Source organism: Hyaena hyaena, unplaced genomic scaffold (assembly GCF_003009895.1).
Source record: "Hyaena hyaena isolate Hyena2069 unplaced genomic scaffold, ASM300989v1 scaffold_644, whole genome shotgun sequence".
In the NCBI taxonomy this organism is placed as follows: domain Eukaryota; kingdom Metazoa; phylum Chordata; class Mammalia; order Carnivora; family Hyaenidae; genus Hyaena; species Hyaena hyaena.
In genome coordinates this window covers 97,001-120,786 of record NW_024081273.1, presented here as the reverse complement: position 1 = coordinate 120,786, position 23,786 = coordinate 97,001, and positions in this window count along the sequence as shown.

Genomic DNA, 23,786 nt, shown 5'->3' with positions numbered 1-23,786 from the left:
TTCTCAAAGAACTGAAATACAAAAATGGGACAGAGAAGGAAAAGTCATGTTATCACTGGCTGCTTTTTAAATACAGGGGCTCTTATTGGTGGCAGATGGATTTTTGTTCTGAAGAGCTTCATCTTCCTCTCCTGTCTCCTGCCAGCAGAAAATTAAGCATTGGTAATTAAATATTTCAGTGAATTTGGATTGTGAAAAAGACCAATTTGGACTTTGGACCATTTAGCATTTACTGTCCATGAGAGATAAAGGTGGATACTTTAGTCTAAACTATGTTAGCTGTCTACAAAACAATTTCAAAGGATGACTGTAAAATCCTCCAATACAACTTATACCCTTTCAATTAGGCAGGTGTTCCCTCTCTATTTATACAATTTCACCAAATATGTAAGAAAAAGCCTTGAACATTTTCATTTTTATCTAAAAAATTGTTTTAATGTTTTATTTATTTCTGAGAGAGAGGCAGCATGAGCAGAGGAGGGTCAGAGAGAGAGGGAGACACAGAATCTGAAGCAGGCTCCAGGCTCTGAGCTAGCTGTCAGCACAGGGCCCGATGCAGGGATCAAACCACTAACCATGAGATAATGACCTGAGCTGAAGTCGGACGCTTAACAGACTGAGCCACCCAGGTGCCCCAAACATTTTCATTTTTATTCTCTACTTTGAGTGATTTAATTTTATAATGGTCAAATTTGAGTCAATATTGACTGTTCCCATTATTTTACTTTTTCATTATAAACAGAAAAACATGGAGTAGGGAGAAAAAAAAGTATAATATATAGTCTATTGTATATAAAATTATTTATATATTGTTGAAATCAATACATCTTTGAATTGTGTCTCCTGATTTCCTCCAATTTTACCACCATCACATAAAGGGGATGAGTCATCACTGATACAATTATTCAAACACTAAAAGTGGCAGTAATGATCTTCAGAGAAAAAGACTCAATTCTTAGAGTCCCTGAATTCTAAGTTTCAAAGAAAACCAACATTCATTGGCATATTAATGAAGATATCACACAGTAGTTTTTACTTCCTATAACTGGATTATACTGGCCGTTACTTCAGAAGAATTTCCTAACTAGAGGGAACATACTGCAAGAGCACATCAGTGGGAATCATGCATGTATTTCAGAAGAAAATTCTGCCCCAGAGCATACTTTTTTAAATGACAAATTACCAGAATCTGAAATCCATCCGTTGCCATGATGATAAAAACCACCACACTGAGTGCTAAAGGGTTGTTCAGTGCTGTTGAGCCAATCTTTTCAGTTGCCAATCTTTATAAATGTCTTCTCCCTTCTAAACTGCCCCTGGTTCTGCTGGCTAGTAAAGCTGGAATTGTATATGGTTTGTGACTGCAGGGGGCTTGCTGGGTGTATGAGAAAGCCCTCTCCATCCCTACTCTTCTCCATTTGAGAGAGTTCCTTACTACTAGACTGAATATAACATTACCGAGTCATAGGTTGCTTATAGTAAAGCTCAGTCTTTTTCCCCCCCAGTATTTAATCACCAAAGTAGCTTAATCAGCAACCAATATAATATGTGGATGTTATATCTTTTAGAGCACAATTGAATGCTTTGGTAATCCATGGATCTTTATGCCGCAAATGTTTTATAAATAGCGCCACCTAGAGACTTAACCAAACTCATCATGTCCTGGCAGAAAAATTCCTTCAGGGCTGCTAATCGGGCCCAGTATTTGGGAATGTGCTTTCCTTAATCGAACCTTTTTTACAATGTGGAATTCCTCCCCTATGGAGAGGCATCTCCTTTCTTATAGGTTAAGAATGAGAAAGTAGCTTTGCCAGAGTGGGATACACAATTGCTTTGTACCAGGAGTTAGTATTTGTATGTCAGCTGCTTACTGAAGCTGTCTGAGAAAGCTATCTATCCAACACCAGGTAACCTCACGGCTACAGGAGGCTGACAGAGTACAGAAACCACTCAGCCTGTGGGAAGCTGAATTTAGATGCACGCTTCCACTAGAAGAAGGGAAAGAAGCCTCCTGGTGTCCCTGATGCCTTACACTCCACATAACCCACACTGAATTCTTGGAGACTCGTTTCCGATATTTCTACTCACCGCACCATAGATTCTGTTCAGAGGAACAGTCCTAAACATTGTATCATGTGGTTTTGAAATACCTCAGCAAAACTCAGGTTAATTTCTTTTCAAGACTTGGCTCCAAGAATTACTCAAGAGGAAGCCTTCAATGATAAAAGTAACATTCTGGTTATCCCAAAAACAAAAACAGGAAAATCCTGAACTACCAGTGTCTTACCATCAAAGTAATACTGACTTACTACCATCAGTAGACAGTCATAAAACACAGAAGAAAAATTCCTTGAAAGATAGCTTTATCCCCAAAATACATTTAGTGAATTCTATCCCATTAGATTCTTTCAGAAGGTTGACTACTTTAGAGAAACATGTGCTCAGTTGGTTTTTATTTGGTTGTGCTTTTGATCCAAGGGACAGAATACTGTTAGCAAATTCTCTGCCAGCACCAGTGACTTAGTCATCTTTCGTGTTATTATGGTCACCTATTTCTATACTAGTACATGGGTGCCTCTTTATCCATGGCAACTTGCTTGAAACAAAGATGAATTATTTTAGATATGCAAGAATTCCAAGTGGGCATACTGCATGCCATTTACTGACACCAGACTGGTTGGAAGATTGCTGGTGTAAATATTTTTATGTTTCTGAACACTCATGAGTCTTTTTTTTTTTAATGTTTTATTTATTTCTAGGAGAGAGAGAGACAGCGTGAGCAGGGGATGGTCAGAGATAGAGGGAGTCACAGACTGAAACAGGCTCCAGGCTCTGAGCTGGCAGTCAGCACAGAGCCCGACGTGGGGCTCGAACCCACGAACCATGAGATCATGACCTAAGCGAAAGTCGGACACTTAACCGACTAAGCCACTCAGACGCCCCACTCATGAATCTTATTTTATAGGAATTGTATTTCCTCTATGACTCCAAGGGAAACTTGAGTCTTACAGGTATTTCCTTCTACATGAAAGTAATCATTCTAGAAAGGAAATAATTACCACTTAGTGAATATGTTTTATAAATTTGAAATTGAATTGATAATGTTTCCTAAAATAAAGCATATCAGGCATTTGGGTGGCTCAGTCAGTTAGGTGCCCGACTCTTGATTTCAGCTCAGGTCAAGGTTCATGGTTGTGAGAATGACTGCTGAAAGCACAGAGCCTGCTTAAGATTTTTCTCTCTCTATCCCTCTCTGCCCCTCCCCTGCTCGTGCTCTCGTGTGCTGCCTCTCTCAAAATAAATAAAAAGTCAAACATTTAAATAAGAATAAAATAAAGCATATCATGTCATAAAGATGACAAATCACCTCTTTCAAAATGGACGTATCTGATTTTGAAGTAGCGTTTACAAGATCTTTGTAACAGGTAAGACTGAAAAAGAGTGCCATCAAATTAGCAGAAATTATGACTGATAGTCACATTACAAATTATAAATACATTACAAATACATACTATGTATTTCTGCTTGAACTGTTCTGCACCTAAACCAGCGTGTTTCTGTGTCAATTTACTGCAGCATGAGGCAGTGCTAAGTTGATGCGACTGTATGTTAATGTTCACAGATTTACTGAGGCATCATATTACTAGAGTGATTAGGTTTGGTATACATAACACCATGGTGTCAGTGATGTTGATGCTGGCTCAGAAGCCATTCAAATTAGCATTGCTCATGGCATTTTTTATATACTAAGATGTTGCTCATAATAGCAATATTCCAGAAAATACTTCTACTGTAGCTGTCACACAACACCCTCAACTGTCAGGGGAAAAGATTAAGCAGTTTAAAGGCAGAGTTTGGAAAACAAAGGATGAAGTATTAGGAATTATGCAATCACTTATAAATGACCATTCCAAAATTCTTGTGTTTATATCTTTATTGCACTTTTCAGCTGTATTTACATTATGAAGACATAACTCTCATGTATGCTGTTGGGTTTTATAGAGGCTTCTTTCAGATATTTACATTAGGAATTCAGTTTTGAAATAAAAGTCATTCCCAAATTAGGCTGATGCTGTTTATTAAAATGAAATTAATGCCCATGCCCCCAAATGGCTCTGATGCTAATTAACCAAAATCAAGTACTAGAATATTGCAATTTTTAAAAACCAAGATGACACTTCATTTTTAAAAGGAGACAATCACCTAGGATGGATCAAATTTTAATTCATTTACTTAGTCTGCCACCATTTCAAGAGTTTCGTCAAACATTTCTGATTTCCCAGTAAAAGTAGAGCAGTAGCACATTAGAGGATACCTCTTTAGAATGATATTTCTTTGCTGAAACATGTCCTCAGTTGAGGTTATTTACATAAGCCCTTCACTTCCAAATGCTCCTTGCATTTTATAGTATATTCTACTTTTAGTAATCACAGTGGAAAATAGCATTCTCATTTTTCAACTGAGTAATTGAAAAAAAAAGGATAAGTCTCTTATCTAAGGTCACTCAAATGAGAAAGAGCAGAAATACCTACACAGAATTTATGGCCAAAACACCTGCAATTTCTTAGTTAACTGGATGACTCCTCTGAATTCTTTTGTTAGCTGTGTCTGAACAAGATCCCACTATTACATAGCATGTCGAGTTTATGGGAAACCTTTACATATATTATTACACATAATACCCACAATCCTTGGAAGGTGGGTATTTTCATCCCATTTTGCTCATCAGGAAAATGGAAATTTAAAAAAACATACAATGACTTTCCAAGGTAACAATTGGGATAGAAGGTCATTTGCAGTTTCAAAACCAGCCTTCTTTCTTCTTCACCGTCATTCCAGTTGACTTTTCCTGAGTCCTTGTAGTCTTTGCCAGTAAAAGCATATTCTATCCTTCAAGATCTATCTCTGTATCACCTGCTACACAAAGTCCCTAATGTCCCAACGTTCCTATAAGGAATGTGTGAATATCTTGCAGGTAATTTATAATATGTGGTTCATTTCTTTCTCTTGAACAAAGTAGTCAAGGGAAAAGACCAGTGAGCCTGCACATAACACTTGTTCAAAGAGTACTAATTGAACAAATGGATGAACTAATGAATGGAATCATTAACTAAGAGAAATAATATTTTTTTAAATGTTTACCTAACAACTGTCATGGGGTAATAGTTGACAGTATGCTTAAAATATTATCTGGCCTCCCCTCCTGGAAAGGAGAATCTGTGGATCTACCCTAGCCTGAATATAGAAAAGGCAGGGTTAATGTTTAGCATTGGCAAAGAGCAAGGTGGAAACTGAGTTTTAATTCCAGGTGAAGTTTCTCCAGGAAGATGGAAAGTTTTGAAAATTCAAGTCTATGGGAGCAGGCAGGGGTGAACGCTGGATCTTACAAAACTGTATATATTTTAGTCATAACAGAACTTGTTAAGGAAGCTTTTTTAATGAATCAAGAGATGTTCCTCCTGCTTTAATTTATCCTCACAGGTTCTGAGAGCATGTATAATACATCTAAATCACCTTCAGTGTTTGCAATCTCATGGAGAATGACAGAAAAGGCATTATTTGCTTATTACCTTATGAGACTCTAAGCCGGGACTGTGTCTTGATTATCTTTAAACCACCAGTACAAAACAAAGTCTACACTTTCCCTTACACTTAAGGGATACTTAATAACTTTAAAAATAAAATCCCAGATTACTGTAGAGGGAAAGGGGTCCTCTGTGATTGGCCAACTTGTTCTCCTCCCAAAATGCTTTGCAGGATGAGATCAACTAGATAACCTTCCCATGGTACAGCATCTGGTCCTTAGTCTTGAAGAAGGTGATGCCCTGTTTGTAAGCACACATAGAATGGTCTCTCTCTCAGATGCAGACTCACATTAACTTAACTCACAAAACTTAGAAATAAAACTAGAATGACAACAGATTTATCTTAGTATAAAATCTACTTGATTTAGTTTCTCAGTTCTAGCTGACACATTATCTCCCTAAAGACAATATATGAAAAGTCCAATCATAACCCAGTTTCCTAAATGAGAATACAGTTTAAAACTTGAACAATCATATAAAGCCAACATCTTGACAAAGGGGCAGGGATGCTCGTGACAAAAGAGAAGGGATAGTCAAATTCATTGACCAGAGGTCTTTGTCCACTCACCAAACTATGCTAGCATTTACCCATTTACCTCCCTAATTCTCCATTTTCTTTCTTCTGGAGGCTGATAGTTGCTCTCCTTTAATGGATTCATTCATATTTGTAATGTGTTTATATGTGTGTGTATGTGTGTGTGTGTGTGTGTGTTAATATATACCCTGAGTTACCATCAAATCTTACAGGTCTGAGAGCTAGTCTGCCTCTACGACAGCTTTGTGCATTACTCAGCTGTGTTGACATTAAAATTTTAATCTTAGAGCAGAGAAGGCAATCAGATTTTTTCATTTCAAAGTTCCTAGAATTTAAGAAACACAGCAGATGAATATAGGGGAAGGGAGGAAAAAGTAAGATAAAAACTGAGAGAGAAGCAAACCATGAGACTCTTAAATACAAAAAATAAACTGAAGATTGCTGGAGGGGCGGTGGGTGGGGGGATGGTCTAAGTGGGTGATGGGCATTAAGGAGGGCCCTTGTTGAGATGAGCAGTGAATGTCATATGTAAGTGATGAATCACTGGGTTCTACTCCTGAAACCAATATTACACTGTATGTTAACTAACTTGAATTTAAATAAATACATTTTTTAAGTTCCTAGAGGAAGACCCACTATATCATGAAGTCCCAACAGAAATTGGATAAAAGAAAATTAATAACAATAACAAAAAATGCTTCCCCAGTGGAATTTACTGAGTAGAGAGTTAGGCTCTCCCAACATCAAGAGAAGCATAATTGCTGTTGAGCCTTGCCTAAATCCTTGGTACTCTCCTGGCCACTCAGATGAAGCCAATTGACTCCACCTGTAGTGTAGATCTCACCCAGGTCTGTAATTAGAGGAAAAGGAGATCTAAGTTCTTGCCCCACATTCTGGGTTTCTGCAACCCTTGTTGTTCAGCTCTCTCTGAACTCTCAACGAGATTATAACAACTGGGCATCTCACATTGCCTACAGACCATGCTCTATCATGTACTTCAGTATTAGATACCCTCTGAGACAAGCAACACAGGCAGACTGACATGACCCTATTGGGAGGGACCTGGGAGAATAAATACTTTGACCTAAATTTCCTCCCTTCTTCTCTCTAGTCTCCCTTTCATCTCCTTCTGTCAGCCTCTTAAAGAGCAAGGTGGAGAAGAATCCAAGAGAATAGGGGATATCTAAAGTAGTAGATAAAAATGCAATCAAGCAGTGGAACTTTGGTCAAGTTCCTTTTCTACCCTTAGTTTCTTATTTTTAGAATAAGAATAATGATAGCTACAGAATTACAGTAATAAGTAAGTCAGTTCATGGAAGAGTGGTTAGCAAAGCACCTGGTATGTAGTAAGAGCTTTAAATATGCCAGCTATCATTGTCGTAGGTTTTATTACTACATTAACCACTACCCTAATCCTCTCTTCAGCCTCCATCCACTTTGAACATTCCTGCCAGCTAAGCCCCGTTATCCTGAGGCTGAATTCCTGTTCTGAACTGTGGCTTGTATGCAATCCCTTCTTACCTATGATTCAAGTGATCAGTGGCAACTCCTTACCTTCCTGCCTTCCAGATTCTCCATAATTGGGGTCTACCTGACCATTATCACATCTTCGACTTTTATGTTGAGAACTGCTTTACTGAGTGAACTACCCACTAATAAACCCTGCTGTATATTAGTCTTCTTACCGTAAGATTAAGAATAGAGGTAGTCCCTAGGTCTGGGACTTTCTAACCTCATGTCTTTGTTCTTAACTGGCTAGATTGGTATCATCATATTCAAGATATGACAAGGACAAGAGTTTTATATTTAAATGCCTGGTGTTATTTAGAACCATATGCATAACTGTAACATTTAAGAGTGACATTTAGAAAATGAAAGGATGCACCATTAGGAACTATGAGTCTGTATATAAATGAATACAAATGCAAGCAAAAAATGCCTTGGTCATTCCCTATTTCCTTCCTGAGTCTATGGCTTATGGGTGAAGGCTTCATTGGCCACAGAAACCATTTTGGAAGGATCATTACCAATTGCATAAAAGTTTGACAGTCAAAACATATTAGATGATTGTTGGCCATAACTGAAAATATGAGCATAAGTGGAGCAAAACTGAGACTGAGGTATTGCTCCAAGACTCAATACCAACCATATACTTGAATCCAGTAATTTACTGTTGCCAACTTAGTATGGCTCTGTGAAGCACTTTAAACTCTATTGCTGGCTGGCTTGGTCATTTGATGGGTGAGAGGTTTCTGTTTTCTTTTCCAACAGGTTTATATGTTTTTCTTTCCTTGGCAACAAGATTCCATTATTGCTTTTCTACCCCTTAAGCCCTGTTTTCCTGTACCCAACTTGAGATGTTAGGAAGTGATATGGAAAAGGATTTTATCTTCTCTCTAGGAATGTGCCCCCAGAATGAAGCAGAAAGTTTGGCTTTGTTTTCTCAAGGACCAAGAATCTAATAAAAAGCTGAGCTGCCATAGGGATGAGGAAAGGTGAACCTGAGAGAGTAAGACATCTATCACTTATGCTGGGCACCTGGAAAGTGTCTAAATGAACACAGTTTATATCCCAGGATTTCTTAAATCAATTAAATTTTATTTAATTTCTTGTTCTCTAAATCACTGACTTAGTATGACATGTTCCCCATGGAAGGTAAAATTACAAGCTTGTAACTAGGGGTATATAAATAACAATGTCATAATAAAAGATAATCAGAAGATGTGAAATCCTCACCCAATGTTGCTGATTCCTGGCCTAAGGCCTTGCATGTATCTTTGTAAAACTTCAAACGTGGCCTGTGATGTAAACCAGAATCAAAGAATAATTATTCAGTGTATTGATGCAGTGATTAACAATATGATCACATCCTTTGAAAAATGAAAAATGGCATTATAATTTAAAGTTTCTTTAGTGTTATATAAACAACATGAGGAATTAAATGAATTTGAATATTCAAATCTGGAGGAAAATAGCTATCTCAACCATTGTCAGTAACTCAAATAAATTCTGTGGTTTTCTTTGGTCTGTTGATTGGGAGTTTTAAGTGATGGAGTAATCACTTGAAACTGGTAGGCTTCCCTTAGATGCATGCAGAAGTGCTGCTCACAGTGGTCTGGCTGCAACACAGAATCTAAGGGGAAATGTTTTCCTAGACCACTGAACTTGTCCTTTATAATGTGATGCAGCACCTAGAAAATAATTAGCTGCAATATCTTGGACTATTCACTTAGACTTACCCTTCAACTGTAAAATAAGAGATTGGTGAAGATGATCTTTTATTCCGTATTACATTAGGGGATTCTAAGGTACTTTCTGACATTCCCTAGAGTGGCAGGACTGCCAAATGGGCTGAAGCTTATTCTCAATCTCATGCAAACACAGCTCTAATTTTAACAGATGATGTTTTTGGTGGACAATTTGGTGACAATTTCTTTAATACGTAAGTTTCTTGGGGCGCCTGGGTGGCTCAGTCGGTTGAGCTTACATTTGCATTTATAGTAAGGAGTTTTAATAAAAGAATAAGAGATGAAGGAGTCTAAAACTAAAAGCTTAAAGTTTATATAAGTATCCATAAGTTGCATTTATCCCTGATATCCCTACTCATCATTTGCAGAGATATTCAAAATTGAGGTGTAATGAAATTATTTTGTAAATAGAGTTGGGTTAATGTTATTATTGCTTTCATGAATCCCTGGTATCAGCAGTATGGCTTATCATTCTTTACCAGAGAATGTCAAAAGAATTGTATAAATTAGACCACAGAATGCTTACTCTGTCTGTGAGTTGTTGAAGTATTTATCAGCGTGCTAATTAGAGTCCTGTTTATGAGGCTGGAAATGCTCAGGGCCAATTTCTCACGTAGCTCCTGTTGGTAGGCATAGTTTCCAGAAAAGCATGGTTACATCTGGTGTGTACCTTGCAGCTCAGCATTGATATTTTATTCATTTTATGGCTAGCAGCAGTTTAGAAGGCAATATCTTTCTGAAACAGTGGATTCAATACAAATAGCAATGTAGCTATGATATGGTTGCTCTGTTCTATGAAGTGGAAAACTTTAAAAGGAAAACCTGTGTGATTTGAATATCCTTGTAAACCGTGTTTAATGCACCTTTAAATGAAAGGAGAGGAGTTGATCACAGAAACAAAAGCACTCAATACATCCCTCACACTGATCTGATGCAAAGTAAAACCCATGGGATGTCAGGAGAATGAAAAGCATTATTGTAGGGCCATTTCAGGAACCAAGGAGCCCACAACAACATTTTGACACATGGGGAAAAAGGCGATGCTTTCTCCAGTCTGATTTAGTTTATTCAGGCAATGGGCCAACAGCAAACTTATTTGTTTTGCCCAACATAATTGCTAATTTGAAGTTGAGTATATTTTCTTTTTAACTTTAGTCTATCTAGTCTTATGTTTAAATTGGCATTCAAAACAGCCGGGATTAAGATCATTCATTCCTCACAGTGGAAGATGATTAGTTTTCATTGACCTGTGGTCTGGGTAATATGCAACTGTACCTGCTGACCAATTTCATTAATTTATTTAGAAAGATGGATGGCTCTGGTTGGACTTGAAAATCTGTAAAGGGACAATGCTATTTATCCAGTTAATTACTCCATCAAAGTTATGGCAAAACTTATAACAGTACCTTGCCCACAGCCATCAATACTGTGGCCCCCAAATAACCCCTCCCATTACATTTACACACAGTTCACAGTAGTGTCCTGTGATTTACATGAGGAATGAAAGAAGCTTTGAGAAGCCTGAAGTCATCCTTGCAAGGTTACCTGATTAATAGACATGGTAAACATTGATAATCTTGCACCTTGCTGGTGGTGAAGGCCAAGAAAGTATTTTCTAACTCTGCCTTTCAATCTTCAACATCTCACCCAGAAAGGCAATTTAGGGCTAAAGAGAACCATAAAATATTGGGACAGGGTAGGATGCAGAAAATGCAGAGAATGCCATTTGATAAAATGTCATTTTTTTCTGTGATGAATTTTCACCTTACTCTGAACACCAGGCTGACCAGGTCAGGTTAATACAAGTTGTCATCAAATGGCAAACAAATTCAGGGAGTTGTGGATGTGCTTTGTGTTGCAGCTGTATGACAGTGGGGTTTTTCATAGGTCTTAGTAAAACACTTCAGAACAAAGACATGAGTCTACAGATGACACTTTTGGTAGTTTCTCCCTCTGTCTTTTATCTATGACCTTCACCTAACATTTTTATCCTAGTGAATTCTGGCTAAAATAAATATCAAGAGAATATACAGCCTAAGAGTAGTACATGAAAAAAAAAAAAAGAAGAAGAAGAAGAGAACATCAAAGCCAACCTCTATCCCCTCTTGAGTTTGGGATTTTTTAAAGCCAGCCACTGCTATATCTTTGGACCCTCTATTCACTTACTACAGCTTAGTATTAACAAAGACACATGTAAATAAAGACTTAATATCTCTTCTTCTGATTTAGCACCTTCCTTGTGATGGATGTCCCCCTGGGAATTATAGAATTGAGGGGGAAATTGTGACTTTCCAGACTTCTCAGACTCTTGTAAATGGCAAACTAAGATAGAAAAAAAGGTGAATATGGATATAGTGTAGAAAATGGAGAGAAGTTAAGGAGAGATTAATTCGTACCTGGGAGATAGAAAAAAGCAAAATTTTACATAGGGATTTGGAGGATAGAAATTTGAACACTTGAAAGAGAAATAGACAATTTGGTACAAAGAGGAAAACATACAAAAAAAATGTTCAATCAGTATTTACCCAATTAAAGAGTTGACTACCATTTTAGTAGTGAAAGTAGGCAAAGTTAGAACAAATTTAGAGGAGGGCATCTTTCTGAAGTGCCAAAGAACACAGTACTGGTGTGATGTGAGGGGAAATATTGGATGATAAAGCTGTAAAGAGAGACAATGGCCCACTTCGATAGAGTGCTGTCCGTCATTCTGAGGGGCCATGGAAAGTATTTGAGGAAGGAAGTAATCTAAAAAGATACACTTCAAAAGGTACATCTGGCAGCACACTTAAGAATGGATTGGAATGTGGAGTGGCAAAGATACCATTGAATTAACTACTAAAGTGTTGGTGAATTTCAATAAAATGTTTAATGTAACTAATAATTCTTCAGTGCGTTAGGATGTACAAAGTTCTCTCACAGGAATTTTCTCATTTTAATACAGCCGTTATAAGGTAAAAGAACAGTACTGAATATAAAGCACAGATGTGAAATACTCTGGAGGCTGAACTAAAGACTCTGACTTGAATGGATTTGAGAAGACAGGCCTAGGACTTCAGTCTGAGCTGCGAGTCAGCCATCACCACCAGCGCAGCAACAACATGGTGAGGACAAACAAGCTGTTAGGGCATGTGCTGACGATTTATACTAGATGATCTCATTTAATCTTTAGAATAACTATAGGTGTTCACCCTAGATCACAGATCAAAAGACCAAGGCTTAGCAGATATTAAAAAATGTGTCCTAAATCAGATAGCTAGCAAGTGACAAAACTTACACTTGTCTGAATCCGAAGATGTCAACTACTTTAGCCTGTAGCAGCTTCCATAATACTGGTCAGTGACAAGTATAAAAGCAAACTCTGTTTATAGCTGCATGTTTTACATTAAGATATGCAGATCTTATACAAAATTTAATTTGACTTTTTTTTATGTCATTCATTATTTGATTCAAGGGTAAATAGTACTTTCCTTTAAAGTATGAGCCAGGAGCCTGTCAGATTTTATTATAATGGCAACAGATCCCATTTAAAGAAATTTGGCAATCTCTTGCCAAAATTGATTTTGATTAAAATCGTGTACAAATAATGAGAAGCTTTTCTGCCAAGATGCTAGAGCATCATGATAGAGTCACCTTTACTCTCAAACACTGGTCACATCAAAAATTCTTAAGCCTTAAGTGAAGAAAATAATTTTCTTTACCACCCAGTCACATCTGACAATATTTGCATTGCCAACGTCACCGTATGCAGTCACAAAGTCATTTCCAACATGCCTGACTTTCAGCAGTCTTGTATAAACTACTACGGGATCCTTCTGGAGCCTAACTTAAATCTTTGTGACCAGTGGGACCACTTAGAAGTTACTGCTTCAGTGCACTAAGTGGACCCCTGGTGGCATGAAACAATTAATGACTTGTCCAAAAATGCTTGGTGATAGCTTAAATCCTGAATAAGAATGAGGCTTTCTATTGCTCCATCTTCTACAATGTATTATGTAAGTGTAAAAGTATAGTTTATGTAAGAATCCCATCAGACAGACTCTCTCTGAGTCCATTTTTATCTATGCTATACTTAAAATCACAGGCTGCTTAGTGAGGGTTTCTTTTTGTGTATGTACTTTATTTAATTAGTCACTCACATTCTCTGGAGAGAGGTTGTATTTGAAATGACCTATGCAAAGAAAGGCTTTAAGGTGCAGAACCATGCTTTTGCCAGCATTTAGAGCTCTAGTTGAAAAGATAAAGCCCCTCAGTCACAAAATAGTAAAGAAGTGATGAGCATCTTTTTCCATAAAGTAAATATTATCATGTTTGTCATCTTGTCTTTCCTTTGTATAGGTGTGTCACTTATTTTATTCATAAGTTTTTCCTGTAGTAAAAGAGGAAATAAAAACTCTATGTTAAAGTACTTTCCAGGGGCGCCTGGGTGGCTCAGTCAGTTGGGCGTCTGACTTGGCTCAGGTCATGATCTCGCAGTTTGTGGGTTTGAGCCCCACATCAGGCTCTGTGCTGACACCTAGCTCAGAGCCTGAAGCCTGTCTTCAGATTCTGTGTCTCTCTGTCTCTCTGACCCTCCCCTGCTCACACTGTCTCTACCTCTTTCTCTCAAAAATAAAGAAAAGGTTTTAAAAAATTTAAAAATTTAAAAAAAAAAACCTTTCCAGAAAAAGCACTGATGGGGTGGGGGTAGTCTATTTAAAGAGTATTGTCTCTTTGGTTAAGCAGGAAATGAATTTGCTACAAAGGGTTGGAACCCGCTCTGATAGAATTGAAGGTAATTAAAATCTAATGGTAGAATCTAACCATTTAAATTGCAATTTAAATTGGTCAAATAGGATTGAAATCAGAACACTTGACAAGCTTAAAATGGGACTATAAGAGATTCACTGTGTGCATGTGAAGTATTTGCTTACTCTGGATTGAAATGAACATTGCATGGATGCAATGAAATAGTTTCTAAATTTATATTACTTTTCATTAGTATAAAAAGATGGTTGTGAGGATTTGCATCTTAAAATATATAATGACAAAGAACAACTGGCATAAAATTAAAGGCTTTCAATAACAAACAAAAGATGATTAGGTATCTAATCTACTTAAGAGATCTTATTATTTTAGTGTGTATGGTTTATTATATAAAGTCTGAAGATGGGAATTTCAAATTGCCAAATTACATTTATTGCTGGTTTAACCTAAGGCTACATGGTTAGGCCTAACAGATATTCTCTCCCCAAGGGTGGAAAACTTAAAGTTATAGTGCATATGTTTCCACATGTAATTATACTACTTTTGTTAAGATGTTAATATATTGAAGTAGTTTGACATATGAAGTAGAAGAAATGTGGTTTTGCATTTCCTACAGCAAATTGATAAAGCACAATAATAAGGAATCCAATGGAAATTTAGAGAGATTTTGATTTACCAAAGTGAACGTAGGTATCCCAAAGTTTCACTCAGTATTTTTTCTAACATATCATGAATTCCTCCCACTTTGCATGCAAACTAACGCCCTCGGTACAACTTACTTTTATTACTGACCACAAATGACTTGTAATCCCACCACTTTCACATCTGTCAGACTTCATCCTGTTCCAGGTAACCAGGTGAAGGGCTTTCAGGCCTCATCGGGCAATAAAATCTAGATCTCTGAACAAGGCTAAGAAGCGAAATACACTGATAGAGGAATAGTTAAAGCACCAACAATAAAAGTACCTAATTGAAATTGTTTTTGAGTTAAGGATTTTGTTGACTGTGATACATTTATACATACAGCCCCCCCTCCATGTATATACACACATGAATGCATTTTTAAAAAGTTTAGTTTCCTGAGAATTTTGTATTTCAAGGAAATGAGTGCTTCATTCATAGTAAAAGACTGGACCACCATATAACATAACCACATAACCTCAAGGGGAATCATTATCCCAAGAGGGAATGTGAAATACAAGGAGGAAAAATGTTTCAATAGAAATAAGAAAACTTGGGTCTCGCTCCATTAGGTTTATTAAAATTATAGACAAGCTGATGTTCATGAAAGGCTATGTATTTATGTATTTTCCCATAGAAACCATATTGAAATTGAGAGCTGTGTTTTTGACAAGAGACTTGGCATAAAAGTAAGCCTAGCTTAGGCCAACGATGTCATAAAAACAAGCATAAAATTCTTCCATATATTTAATAGTAAAATTATGCTCAGAGTCCAATAAAATGAGCATAAATATCCTACACACATTGATTATACAAGAGGGCACTCTATGCTATAAAGTATACATGCTGCCCATAAATAATATTGTGCTATACTATAAATTAAAGCTACTTAAAATTAATATGCTGGTTATAAAAAGGATTAAACATTTAATTAACAATATTTTTTCTTGCCTTCTTAGAAATGTAATGATTTGAATGGCCTGGGTCTCTGAAATTGCTGCTTAGGGAAGTTTGAAATGACTTTTTCTCTTCGAAAGATTCCCCCTCTTGACCCACAGCATCTAGCCTGTGAGAGATTCTGAGACTGCTCAGCTGACTACAGCATAAGAGGAGTAAGCTGAGAATAGGCATTAATAAGATACCACATGAACAAATCCCCTGGGGGTGGCTGCTATTTAAAATTCAAAATGAAACCTCAGAGGACTTAGACATGATCTTGGATCATGTAAATTCCAAGGGGGAGAAGTGATAGAGGAGAACACCTGAAAGAAGAATCTTCTAATAATGGGGCTTGGTTGAGGAGCTCAGTAGCTCATGATTCTAGTAGGATGGGCCCCAGGTAGCAGTTAATAGGAAGAGAGGCAGAGAAAAGTGCTAGGCAGGTTGTCAGAAAAGTATAGAATGAGTCAGAGATTAGAACTGACGTCTAGTTACAAGAGGTGACAAGTGTCAGGAAAGAGTGCAGCCTGATGGACACACAGATGACTGGAGAATCCCAAGAGATTCAATGGCAATGGGTCTTACAAGAAGAAAGACAAACTTAAGACCATCACCCAGGATGGAGAAAGGGCCCCTAACACCACCACATTTCTCTTCCTTGGCTCTATTCTGGATCTACAATAACTTGCATTTCAGCAGCCTGGAGCAAGGAGAGACCTGCACTTCCCCTAACACATAGGCACTCAAGTGTCATTCAGTGACCTCTAACCTGATGCGCATAAATCTAGAGTTTGTTTCCAGAGTCTTGGTGGTAGCTAAACATTTTTTCCAACAAATTACCTTGGTAATAAACAATATATTTAAAGTAATATCTATAGCTTTAGTTTAAGCTTTTGAAAAAAAGCCAAGCCTTGTGAATTTGGTCCTTTTGTTTATTTATTTCTTACCTGTTAAATCATTTTCTCTTCTCCCTTGTCTCACTCTAATAAGAGCTCTGAGGCTGCCAAAGAAAATACAAACAGGAAGCTGGGGGATATATGTGGAATGGAGGAACAATATCTGTACTGCTCTGCCTTGATGCTATGCTATCCAGAGAGGTGTTCATGGTTTGATTATATGTGCATGGGTTTGAAGTTTTTCATTTCAGTTTTTGGAGTTGCATTTCTTACTTTATTTGCAACACTTTAATGTAAATACAGAGGGAATTATTATTATCCCCATTTTACAGATTAGAAAACTAACCTGAAGAAGCAGTAAGTGGTAAATGTAAATGCGCACTTTAAAAATTGAGGCAGGGATTTATCTGTGCTCAAGTCCTTTCAGATAGTAGATCCTCAGAAAGATTTACTAAATTATTAATAGAAGATTTTCTTTCCAACAAAGTACTGTGTTTTGGGGTAGAAGCAGGATAAGGAAGAAAAGTGAAGATACACAGAGAGGAAGTGAGGCTAATGGTAACACCTAACATGAATACATGCTTGCTATATGTCAGTCACTGAATAAGCAACTTAAACTCATATTCCTTAGAACTACTTGTGAATGTAAGTAGACTTATTTTTCACATTGTACACATGAGGAAACTACAAGGTATGTTTCAGGGAAAAGACTCAAACCCAGGTAGGTTGACCCACAACCTATGCTTTTAACCTCCCACCACTATATAGAAACAAACTAAGAAGTTAGAAGTCATAAGGATGCCAAAGAGCAGATGCAATAGTTAGGAGAAATCAGGCAAGGTGGAAGGTTTAATACGTACTGAGTGCCAGGCCTTTACACAGATTATCCCTGGTCCTCAAATTAACCCAATGAAATTAATTAAAGAATGAGGCCATTAGACTGAGGTGACTCTATTGTACTGGAGGCCAACCTGAGAGAACCAAAATCCAAGTCCATAAATGCTTCAAGGTAATAAAATCAAACTGCTGAGGACAACCAATCACAAACAGCCAGCTAGGCTTTAAGCTATAGCCAGTGAAGCATTTCCTTTCTTTGCTTCTGCCTTTTCTCTACAGGAGTGTTTCCCCTGGTCCTGTCGGTGAGTGTTCCAACCACTTCCAGTTTGGTGTTGCCCAATTCAAATGACTCAAGCTGAAATAAACTCTTAACAATTTTAACATGCCTCACTGTATCTTTTAACAGCCCCAAAAGTTGATGTGACTATCTTCTCTTTATAGTTAAGGAAGTTGAAGTTCAAAGAAGCCAAATGACTTCCACAAGGTCATGCAGCTGACAAATGACAGAACTATGATTCAAATCAGGTCTGATTCCCAAGCACCAAGCACATATTTTTTTCTATTACATAATAGTTTCAGAAGCTAAATTTATACAGTCTAGATAATAGAAATTTTTCACGTACAGGAGCAGTCTCTGTCTCCAAGGGATGTGGTATGTACAGCAGAGGAATTCTAGTACATATATGTCTTTGATGAAAGAACCAGTGTTTTTCTCATTGGAAAGTTCATTCCCTTTATCTAAGCATATAAATTACTGCCTCCAGAGAATAAACAAGGAGGTATGAAAGAGAAAGTGCACACCTGCCCAGCCGGGCTATCTGAATCAGCCGTGGTGGTCAGTAAGTGAAAGTGTATCAATTATATTCCCAGTTCTAGACACTTAAGTAGCATGTAGATAATACATAGATGATAACACATATCTCCAGTGATCTCTTTCAGTTTTCTGGAATTGCCTTCAATCTTATTCTAGAGGCATCGTTCCCAAACTTTAGCATGCACCAGAATCAACTGGAGAGCTTCCTAAATAGAAAATATGGGGCTCCACCCCCAGAATTTCTGCCGGAGTAGGTCTGGATTGGGTCCTGAGAAGCTGTATTTACAAGTCCCCCAGTAAGATTGATGGTGCTAATTGGGGACCATACTTTAAGGACTATTAGTTTCTAATTCATTTATCTTTAATCCAGACCAATGGTGGCCATAATACAATACCAGGAACCCTTTAAAAGCAAAGGGTTTAAGGCCCCCAGGAAGCTCTAAGTACTGATTTGTAGAGCTTTTGCATTTCATACTGAGTTTCACAGTTTCCCTGAGCACAGAAAGCACAGACATAGAGGACAATTAAGATCAAAGTTAAAAACAATAATGCTTGTACCTTTTCAGTTTATTTGTCAGGTGCCTGGGTGGCTCAGACACGTAAACGTCCTACTCTTGGTCTCAACTCAGGCCGTGGTCTCAGCTCAGGCCATGATCTCGGGGTCATGAGTTCAAGCTCTGTGCTGGGTATGAAGCCTACTTAAAAAAACAAAACAAAACAAACGAACAAAACTCTATTTTGTCCTACAAGGTTTAAATTCCTTGGGTTAGCTCTGATAATCAATATAATCTGGAAATTTCACCTTAACAATATTTTTGGACTTGTTCATTTTTCTGTCAATAATCAGATAGAAATAAGGTTTTGCTCATGTTTTGCAGATGATTTTTAAAAATAATTTTCATAGCTTCACTATGAGCATTAGACTTTTATAATCAGAACTCAGCTTGGGAAAGCTCTGACTGTTTCATTTTGACAGTTCCTTTGGAACAATTATTTCATGTGAGCATTATTTAAATGCAAGAGTGGAATGAATATATCTTGGTGTGGTTTTTAAAATTTAGTTTCAACATCTTATCTTCCATCTACATTTAAGATAGCACATTATTTTTTACTTCTTGCCTTCCATTTAGAGTTAGCAAGGAGTTTAGATATTGGGAGAAGTAATTTAGACTGAAGAGCAAAATATACACATTTATGTGCTATCCTTGGCTCTGTTATTCCCTTAATATCATCTGAAGAAAGAAAAATGTTGATTTTAAGTTGAGGCAAAATATGATATCTTTTGAACAGTACAGTTGACAATTTAGGAAAAACCACACAGTCTTTAAGGCATTATTTCAAACGCTCTGGGTATGTATAAAGTTAGTTTCACAGCTTGCCATTTGAGGAAAGATTCACTATTCAGAAAAAAATGTGACTTAAAGAGTTAATAAGTTAATGTAGGAAAGTTGCTGCAGTCTTTTTCCTCAGACCTGTAAGAATTTGGACTTCATGTTTATAATGAATTTCTGCCCACCCACTCTCAGGAATACTTAATAGGCAATGGAAGAAATATGAAGTGTCAACAAAACAATTATCACTGTTCTGAAGGGGAGATGGGGTGAGGTGAAAATGCATAGAAAATGGCTATTTGTTTACTTCAAAATATGGGTAGTATTTACCAGAAGGGGGTTATCCAGAGATTTTCTGTATCTTTTTCATATGCCATTTCTCTCAAGAATCAACAGGAAGTGGCTTTATATTCATTCTGGAAATTGCCTCTATGTTCAAATAGCATTCATTACATGCAGCTTTTCTCAGATCTAAAGGGCAAGGGGAAAACAGATTATTTGTAAAATAAAAACATAACACTGGCATGTATATTTTTTTTCCTCAGGGTGAGGGGGAAAATGCCTGGATGTTGTTTTCAAACACTCTGGCCATCAACTCCAGAGAGCATGGACAACCATAATTTTCATTGTTGACATAATGAAGATGATGCTTTTCAACCATTTCCCAGAGCATAAACTCATTTTCAGTGTCAGCCCGGCTAACCATAACGGATGCTAGTGATGTGGGAAAAACAAATGCACAAATGGAAAACAATGAGTCCGATAGCTCATTCATTGCTGTCAGTAGAAGCCAGAGTTCCTCCAATCTGCTTAGTGTCTGCCTTGTATAATCTGAAGTGCACTGCAGACCATTTGCATATTGAGGAAAATGTTAGAATTAACAATTGATTAAAATGTTAGGAATACACAAGGCAGTTAGATTCTCACTATCTCTCAGAAAGTTTTGGGGTTTTTCCTTCATGTGTATGCTCATTAAATTAGGTACAAAGATTTTTTTTTCAGTAGCTGAAACTAAATAAAGTTGAGAATTGATGCAATTATCTCAATAATATACTCAAACACTTTCCTCAACTTTTAAATTATTAGAAAACCAAAATTACTTTTTGGCTTAAACGACTTAGTTGCTCAAAAAAGAAAACATGATAGGGAGTCTCATTAGAAGACTCGTAACAAAATCACTTATTTTTCCTTACTGACCTTAGTTAACATTTCTACCAATTTCCTTCCTGTCTTTTTTCTGTATGAATTCATATTATAGATATGGTCCTGTATTCTGCTTTTTTTACTCATATTATAGCATTTTCTTGTTTGGTAAAGGTTTTTTATAACTCATTTCCAGTGTCTACATATCCTTATATCACAGAAAAGTACTATAATACATCTAAGAATTCTGCATTTGAGAACACTTAAGTAACATGTAATATTTTTTTATTAAAAATAATACAGTGATAAATATCCCTGTACATAAATCAACATGTCTAATATTTTAAGACTGTGAGTAAATGATGACATTATTTGAGTAAATAGGTTTAAGTCAGATCCTCTGATAACTCTAGGCATGTGGAGACCCATGATACATTTCCCAGGCACCCTTGCTGATAGTGTGAGTATGTGACTAAATTCTGGTTGGTGAAATATGAAAGTGTCCTGTGGCAGCTTCCAGGAGACTTCCTTACACTACTGATGTTATATGCTCTTTGCTTCTACTCTTGGACATTTCTCCATTTTGGGTCATAGGATAGGGACTACAGACCAAGGATGGTGGAGAGTGAAATGAGATAAATTCTCATTACATATCCATTGATAAACTGGAAAAAAATTACAGTTTTGATAAATCTTTTGATGAGAGATAATGAATCACCTTTGTTCCATATTGTATTTTGAGAGTGAGGATGATGCTGTCCCCAAAAATATCATGATTTATCTCTATGAGATTTAAGGAAGATTCCTGGGTTCCCCTTCTCTCCCAGTGGGCACTCTGCATTATTCTCTTCATCTCATTTTAGCAACACCAAAAATATATGTTAGCAAAACAATACTTTTTAAAGAGCAAATCATTTCTAATTCCCAAGTGGTAAGTAATTTCTAAAAAGTACTATATTTCATCTTGAGTTATTTTTCATTTTAGTCAATTGTTCACTACTGTAAAAAAAAAAAAGTTACAAACTACATACAAGAGGAAATAGCTTAAGGACCTGTATAACTTTGAGGCAAAGTTGCATGAAATTGTCAAACCACAAGTCTCCCAGGATCTTCCAGTGTTAGTTGATTAGCCAAACCAGCAGGACTATTCAGTAATGGATTCTGCTTTGGGCAATGCTAATAGAGCTATACTCTTGATGAAAACTAACCTCAAAATTTGGGCCACGTTGACTTTCACTAAACATCCGTCTAATGATGGCACTTCACTTTTCAACATAAAAAGGGAAAGGGAAAATTGAGGTAATTATGTTGGCAATTTAAGTAAAACAGAAAATATCCAGATACTTGAGCAAAGGGAATTGGAGCTTTAACACAAAGAAAATAAAGTTTCTTGACCAGAGATTTCCAAATCTTATGTCTAGTAAAAAGTGGCATTAACCAAGGCTATTTTTTTCGTTCTCCTGTGTTAATTCAAGTTTGTAGAGACTGATGCTGTTTACCAATAAGCAAGCAGGCAAGATATTCTCACAAACATTCTCATGAAAATGTAACATGTTGATCCAGTTTCCACTCCCTCTGAGCCTCTGGAGGTGATGGACCACCATCATGAGAAATATGGGTAACATCTACCAAACATTCTCTTTGGGTCTCCTACCAATGAACTCATTCTCACTCAGAAGGTGCCTCTGCTCCCAATATCCAGGGCTTCCCTTTAGCATTTGCTCCCAATATCTCTGCTTTACTAGTTTATGTTCTTCACTGCTTCTGGACTATTGTCACTGCTGATGTCATCGCCCACTCTGCACCAGGGCCAGCCTTGCGTGACGTGGTTCCATCAGTGTTTTGATGCCAAGCCTCCTTCTGCTCTGTTTCTCCTGATTTATATGACAATTTGGCATGAGGAGCTCATCACTGCCCACCTACTCATGGCACTATCTTTTCTCTATTTGATCCATACTGCCCTAGCTAATACAAAAGAGGAGCTCTCTGCTCCCAAGTTTCAACCTCTAGACATTAAGTGTTTCAAAGTCACTTCAATCATAGACTGCCAGATTGTTGTAACATTTTTATTTATTCATTCCCTTGATGTTACTGGATTGGTTAGGACTTTTTTGTTTCCAGCAGTGTGAGACATATTGATGGTGTGTTTACAAGTTTACCAGCTATGATGTTCATTTTATGTCAATGAACTTGACTGGGTGACGGGTTGCCAGACATTAGGTCAAACAGTATTTTGGGTGTGTCTATGATGTGTTTCTGGATGACACTAATGTTTGAATACATGAGTAAAGCAGATTGCCCTCCCTAATATGGGTGAATCCCATGTAGTCATTTGAAAGTCTGGATAGAACTAAAAAGCTCAAAAGACCTCCTGTGACAAGGAGATGATTCCTTCCAACCTAACTGCCTTTCAACCTGAGACACTGGTTTATCCCTGGATTTAGAATTAAACTGAAATAATAGCTCTTTGGGGGTCTTAAGCTTGCTAGCTCTCAGACTGGAAATATACCATCAGCTCTCCTCATTCTCAAGCCTTTGGACCCAGGCTGGACCTACACTGCCAGCTCTACTGGGCCTTGTTGACTGCAGATCTTGAGACTTGGAAGCCTCCCTAATTATGCACACTAATTCCTTAAAATGAACCTCTTCATATACAGTGCATATACCCCAATAGTTCTTTTTCTCTGGAAGGCACTAATACAACAGGTAACCCTAATATTTGTTTTGTGTACTACCCAACTACATTCTTTTCTAAATTACAGATTTGGATTGTTTTATATTAAATGTCTCCCCACTTGTAAGTAATTGAGGAACCTCATCTCAAAAGCAATTGATCTGTGATTGGCTTGCTTTTTTCCTTATGAATACAGAATGAAAGCCAATGTGTGTTAACCTAATAGCCTCCACAGTCATAATAGAAGCCTCTCTATCCTGTTATAATTCTCCCCTGTCAAGTCCTCTAGAAATCCCTCAAATGCCTCATATGTGTTCACAAACAAGTCTCCCAATAACTCCTTCTCCTGCTCTTTTCTCA